This window comes from Pinus tabuliformis, chromosome 9 (genome assembly GCF_031772625.1).
Source record: "Pinus tabuliformis cultivar Carrire ecotype Pingquan chromosome 9, CPIR1, whole genome shotgun sequence".
Lineage (NCBI taxonomy): Eukaryota > Viridiplantae > Streptophyta > Pinopsida > Pinales > Pinaceae > Pinus > Pinus tabuliformis.
The window spans coordinates 945,961,933-945,968,783 of NC_142307.1; positions in this window are offsets into that span (position 1 = coordinate 945,961,933).

Genomic DNA, 6,851 nt, shown 5'->3' on the forward strand with positions numbered 1-6,851 from the left:
AAGAGCTTTGTGTAATGTCCCCGATTACTTGAGCACATAGTCATCATTCCCACTTGCCTAACTGTCTCCTTTAGGCTAGCAAGAGGGGAAAATTGTCATGGAGACTAATGGAGTTTTGCCCAACTTCACTTTGACATTATTATTATTAAATAAAAAGGGGCCAAAGTCACTTGAGGAAAATAAGTGACTTCAACAATAACATAATAATGAGGCTTCTAGAAGATTGGAGAAGATTCAACAAAATATTATAAAAGGGGGAAGGAGGCCATTCTCTCATCATTCTGATTTGTGATTTTTCTTTTGATGATTGATTGGGGCTCAAGCGAGTCTTGCACTAAGTGAAGCTCTCTAACTGGTTTTAGTGAACTTAGAGTGTCACCCTAGCTAGTTCTCAGCTAATTTCGGAGTACTTCAAGTGACACCCTAGTTGGCTTGTGGGGAAGGTCATTCAGAGTTTTCCATTGTGCTAATTGTAGGTGAATTGAAGCACACTGAGTTGCTATTCTTGGGAGTCCAAATTATTCATTGTAGGTGGTTTAGTGGGTTGAATTGCCTTGCTCAAGGAGGTCGAATTGACTAGGCAAGAGGGTTGAATTTCTTGATATTAATGAAGGCCAATTTCACCCATCTGAAAGGTCGAGTTTTTCATCACTTCTAGAGGCCATGTTTATTATCATTAAGGAGGTCGAATAAAATATTTTGAAGGGGATGAGTGTTGGAAAATGCAATGTGGCAACTATCAATTTAGATTTTCCTTATTCCTTAATTCTTGCTTGTGAACTTTAATTATTTTCTTGTGATTCGTTATTAGATATTTTCATCAAACAAATATCAAGATAAAAAATAGTAAAGACAATGGACACAAATATTAGGCTCCAAGCCAGGGCAAAACCCCTCTAAGGGGAAAACCCAGAAAATCCCCCCTTTTCTTATAGAATTTGCTTCGAATAAGACAACAAAAACCTAAACCCTAGACCAAGTCCTGCTCCCAACACTAAGTCAACCCTCTAAAGAGATCTTCTAGCTTTGTCAAGGTCAAACCAAGTTAGCCAGAGACAAAACCTTCTTGTAGTGCACTAGCCTCATAATCTCAGCCCCTTACAATAGAATTTCGGCCCCCCAACAACATAATTTTGGACCTACAACCACTACAAAATTTTCGGCCCTTGCAACTGCTCCAGAAACTCACATGTGTGAGAGAAGATGCCCAAAACTTGTCTTCTATCCTTCGCTAGGGTTTTATCTTTGATTCCTTGACTATTTCTCTTCTTTTGTCATCCTTCTATTGTAGATCTAACTTGTGATGTGATGTGTATCAAATGAGGTCGAAGTGCTTCTATTTATACTCTTTTGTGTGGGTCGAATACCCCTTTCCAGGCTGACTTGTCTCTGCTAGGGCCAACTTGTGCTAGGAGGCTTCCAGGACTTTCTAGACTCAAACATCAATTCTTTTACAAGGTACGCCTTGTCCAGACTGTGAATTATTTTAAAAGTTTGTTGACTCTTTGACTATAATTTCACTCTCATGTTAATCTGGGTTGACCGAATTTTTACAATGTTGTTTTGGGCCAAGCTTCTGTGGAAATCTCTCTTGGAAAATGTAACTAGGTTCGATCTTCATTAAATTTATTTGAGTCATCTTGTAATGTACTTGTCAAAAGAATAAAGAAAATAATTTTTATTACTATTATTGCGACTAATTAAAGCATTGGTTTCATGCTTGGGTCACCATGTTTTAGGTCAAAGTCCCCATTGAGGACATCTAGGATTTATTCTAAGTCAATAAAGTCATTGTACTTTTAAAGAGACCCTTCTTGGGCTTTCGAATCATGTAAAAAGGTTTAGTATTGAGTCAAATATAATTTACGTATCCTCCACATCAAGTCGGCCTAGGAACATCAATTGAACCTCCCTTGAAGCCTATAAATAGAAGCAAGTCAAATTCATTTGGAGTATCTCATCTCAAGCTAGTTCGATATTTCTAAGGTCTGAAGAAGTGCGAAGTGGGTCTAAGGAAGCCAAAAGAAGTGCGAGTTGGGTGGAGTCTAAGGAGAAGAAGAAAAACAAAATTTTGGTGCCTCTCTCTCTCTCTGTTTCGTGCCCTAGTTTGGGAGATCAAAGTCTTCCAAGCTTTGCTGATGTTGGAAGTTGCGACATAGTCGAAGTTGTTGGAAAGGAGGTCGAAGATCCGAGAGGCTGACTTAGTGTGGAGGGAAGGTTTGGTCTTTGTCTAGGGTGAAGAGTCTCAAAGAATACTATTGAAAGGAAGAGAATTTTGATTGGGTTTTCCCCTCGAGGGGGGTTTTTCCCTGTCATAGTGCATATATCTGGTGTCCATTGTTTTATGTGCTATTGCTTTGGTAATTGCTCGATGAACTAAAATAAAGAAGATATAAAGAATCTTAATAACAAATCAAGAACATTACAAATAATTTTCAAGAATAAGAAAATCTTTCTGCCTTTCCGATTTTGTAACATGGTATCAGAGCTTTGGTGAAGAGAGAAGAAAAAGGCAATCTCAAGCACTTGATCAAGGAACCATTCAAAAGGTTTATCTCAGGGAAGGAGTCTACTATATTCAAGGAAGATGTCTAACACAATCAAGGGAGAGAACAAACTTGAAGGAGTCTCAAACTACAGGTTTTGGAAGAAGAGGATTGACTTCATCCTTGAAAATAACAAGGTACTAGGCTTGGTCAAAGGAAAAGTAAAGAAGCCTACATATGACTCTAGTGATGTTGACAAATTAAAATCTAGAGAATTAGAATTGGTGGCCATGACTCTAATGGTAGAAGGAATAAAGGACAATCTTGTCCCATTTATAGCCAACATCAATCATGCTGAGCAAATGTATGAAGCCTTGACAAAGTTATTCACTATTAAGAACATTGGTCAAGTGGCAAGCTTGAAGAATGAACTAAGGACCACAATGATGACTAAAGAAGATACAATGGCCTCCTTCTTTGTGAAGATAACAAGAATCATAGATGATCTTTTGGCCATTGATGAAATTGTTTCAGACAAAGAACTCGTGATCACCGCTCTATTAGGATTGCCACCTTCTTGGGGTGCATTCGCTGCAGGACTTAACAGTTGGAAGGAAGCTCCCACTTTTGAAGAACTATGGACTGCCTGTAGTCAGGAAGAATTGAGGATCTCATTAGTTGCCAATTTTGAAGATGTTTCAAATGCCTACATTGCTCAACATAAAGGAAAGAAATCGAAAGGACCAAGGAAGAAAGTTGACATGTCCAAGGTAGAATGCTATCAATGTCATAAGAAGGGTCACTACAGGAGTGACTGTCCCGACAATCCAAGAAACAAGAAGAGAGAAAGAGATCAAGCCAATGTTGCTGAAGAGGAAGACCTAAAGAAAGCCAAACCCGAAGAATCTGACATAAGGGACTTACACTACTAAGTCCTTTGCTTGTAGCCTTAGATATCTTATTTTATATTTTTGATGTTTAGAATTTATAGGTTTTAACATGTTTGTGGAAAAGACTTTTTCATTTGTTTTATAAGTTTATAGGTATCCCTCAAGCTTTGGAGGGAGCCCCGAACAACTACCAAAGATAAGTATCTCATTCCCTTTCAATTTTTGGTTTCATGTATTCATTTAGTTGTGATGATATTAAATACTAATCATCATTCTCCCTCTATTGTCTTGATTAGGAAAACATCTGCTATATTCTCAAGGAGTATGAAAGAGGACCTCTCAAGACAAGGTTTGTCAAGGAAGAAAGGTGTGTGTTGAAACATTGATTTCTTTATAATAAATGTTCATTCATTTGACAATTGATTAATGGCATTGTTGTGACTAGCTATAGTGAATCATATTGATTCTTATTTTGGGTGATTCATCACTTGATAAATCTACCCCACTACTACTTGTAACAGATTTTATAGAACCCTAGATAGTTCTCTGGAAAACACTAACCTAAGGGTATGCTAATTTGAAACTCTAAACTGCTTAGGGATATTAAGAAATGCTATTTGAAGTTTTTATTGGTGATGTCATTTCGGTATGATCAAGAAAACCTGTATTTGTGAAATTCTAGGGTTTTGGAGTTGAACCTTAGTAGAAGTAAAAATCTTTGATGTATGATGACAATATGATGATTTGAGATTTGTGTAAGATTGTTGAAATCTGAGTTTTAGTTGGGATTGATGTTTGATTGAAAATCTAGGGTTTGCAACTAACCCTAGTGGAAGTTGGTCATGTTAATGACTAAGTTGTGATTGGTTTTGATTGATTAATACTCTTGTATGAAATCTAGGATTTGTATGAAACCCTAGTGGAAGTCTAACATATGAATTCTGAAAGTTAGATACTTTGTTGATCTATATTTGTTTGAATTGTTTCTAGGGTTTGCTCTGTATTGTAGTAAGGTATGTCATACCTTTAGAAGAAACATTGAAACCCTAGATATAATGAAAGTTGTTATGAAGTAGTCTACGGTTTATGACAAAGTCCCTAGCAAGATGTTGACGAATATGTGCCTTGTTTAAGTTTGGGTATCTGATATATGTAAGGTTGAAATGCTTCTGTAATTTTGATATGGCTAACTTCATGCTTCTATAGTTTTGGTTGTACTTGCTATCTAAGTTGTGCAGGTACATAATCTTCAATATGGTGAAGATGTTCGTTGATGTGATAAGCATGATGGGGATGATGATAACTGATGAAATGGTTGGAAGCCACAAAAGATTCTACGATAACGAAAAGAAGAAGATATCTTCCTAAGATTAAGAGGGAGTTTGAATAAAGAGATGCTCCCTGGTTGAGAGGGAGGGCATAGTTTGGTTTTGATTGAAGAATGAATTTCAGAGGATATGTTGCTACATGGGAAGTAGGAAAGGAAAGTGTATGATTGAGGAATCTTCTGTCAGAGATTCGGTTGATAGTCCTACTATGAAAAGTTGAGAAGCAACATTAAGTTGTCTGGAAGACCTTAGAGGTTTGTATTTGATTATGTACATATGAAAGTATATTATTGATTGGGTTGTGTTTGTACAGGTGAATCTCTCGAAGGTGTTGATAGCATGCTGATTACCAATCATTTTGATTGGGAGATATTGGTTATCCTTGATTTGCTGGATCTAGGAATGTTGAGGCTTTGTGAGTGAAGCATTGCCTGGGAAGACATTTGGTCGACACTTTGTGTTGATGTCTAGGTCTTGAAGTTGGAAAATGTGGTGTTGATCATAGAGCTCTATTTTTGGATACACATCTTGATCTTTGGGTTCGTGGTTAGCAAGCCTGATGGCACCTAGAGAGGTTGAAAGCTTGAGTCCACCTTATTCCCACTTGGATAGATTACCCTGGTCAAGAATCTAGTCCGTGGCATTGAGGTGCTTAAATTGTTGAGAGACCAATGGATAGATTGCCCTGGTTAGAAATCTAGTCCATGGCGTTGCGGTGCCTAAAGTTCTTCATGGTTCATATAGTTGAGATCTTCCTTGTGCTTGTATATGATGAATACCTCCCTATTTAAGAGGGAGTGTTGGAAAATGTAACTTGGTTTGGTCTTCATTAAATGTATTTGAGTCTTCTTGTAATGTACTTGTCAAAAGAATAAAGAAAATGATTATTATTATTATTATTGTGACTTATTAAAGCATGGGTTTCATGCTTGGGTCACCATGTTTTAGGTCAAAGTCCCCATTGAAGACTTCTAGGATTTATTCTGAGCCAATAGCGTCATTGTACTTATAAAAAGACTCTTCTTGGGCTTTTGAATCATGTAAAAAGGTTTAGTATTGAGTCAAATATAATTTATGTATCCTCCACATCAAGTCAGCCTAAGGACATCAATTCGACCTCCCTTGAAGCCTATAAATAGAAGCAAGTCAAATTCATTTGGAGTATCTCATCTCAAGATAGTTTGATATCTCTAAGGAAGCCAAAGAAGTGCGAAGTGGGTCTAAGCAAGCCAAAAGAAGTGTGAGTTGGGTGGAGTCTAAGGAGAAGAAGAAAAACGAAATTTTGGTGCCTCTCTTTCTCTCTCTCTGTTTCGTGCCCTAGTTTGGGAGATCGAAGTCTTCCAAGTTTCGCTGATGCTGAAAGCTGCCGATGCCGCAAGCTGCTACATAGTCAAAGTTGCTGGAAAGAAGGTCGAAGATCTAGGAGGTTGACTTGGTGTGGAGGGAAGGTTTGGTCTTTGCCTAGGGTGAAGAGTCTCAAAGAATACTATTGAAAGGAAGATAATTTTCACTGGGTTTTTCCCTTGAGGCAGGTTTTGCCCTGGCATAGTGCCTATATCTGGTGTCCATTGTTTTATGTGATATTGCTTTGGTAATTGCTTGATGAACTAAAAGAAAGAAGATATAAAGAATCGTAATAACAAATCAAGAACATCACAAACAGTTATCAAGGATAAGAAAATCTTTCTTCCTTTTTGATTTTCTTACAATCTAAAATCTATTTTCGTCCAATAACAAATATTACAGGCCCTAATTTCAACCTTATTAAGCAGTGAATTTGGAGTTGATATATTGACAAACTTTGACTAACATTTCATTGAAGGTAGTTTGGATTTGTTGGAACATTTTGATGTAACTTTAATGGAAAAAATCTCTGTCACATAAGGAACTAATTTTGGGTTTTCCCCTTGTGGGATTTTCCCTCGTTGTGAGCCTAATCCTGGTGTCTCATGTCTGTTTCTTATGGTTTATTAATCATTGCTCACTGTGATCTCTATTTTCTGATCTTATTGAAGAATTGTATGGTTCAAAATTTTCATGTATAACTACTTGTTGATTGAATTATAAAGAAATAACTGATTGCATCAATTGAAGTAGTTATCAATTGTGAAAAACTATTCTAGTTCTAGCTACACTAGAATTTCAAC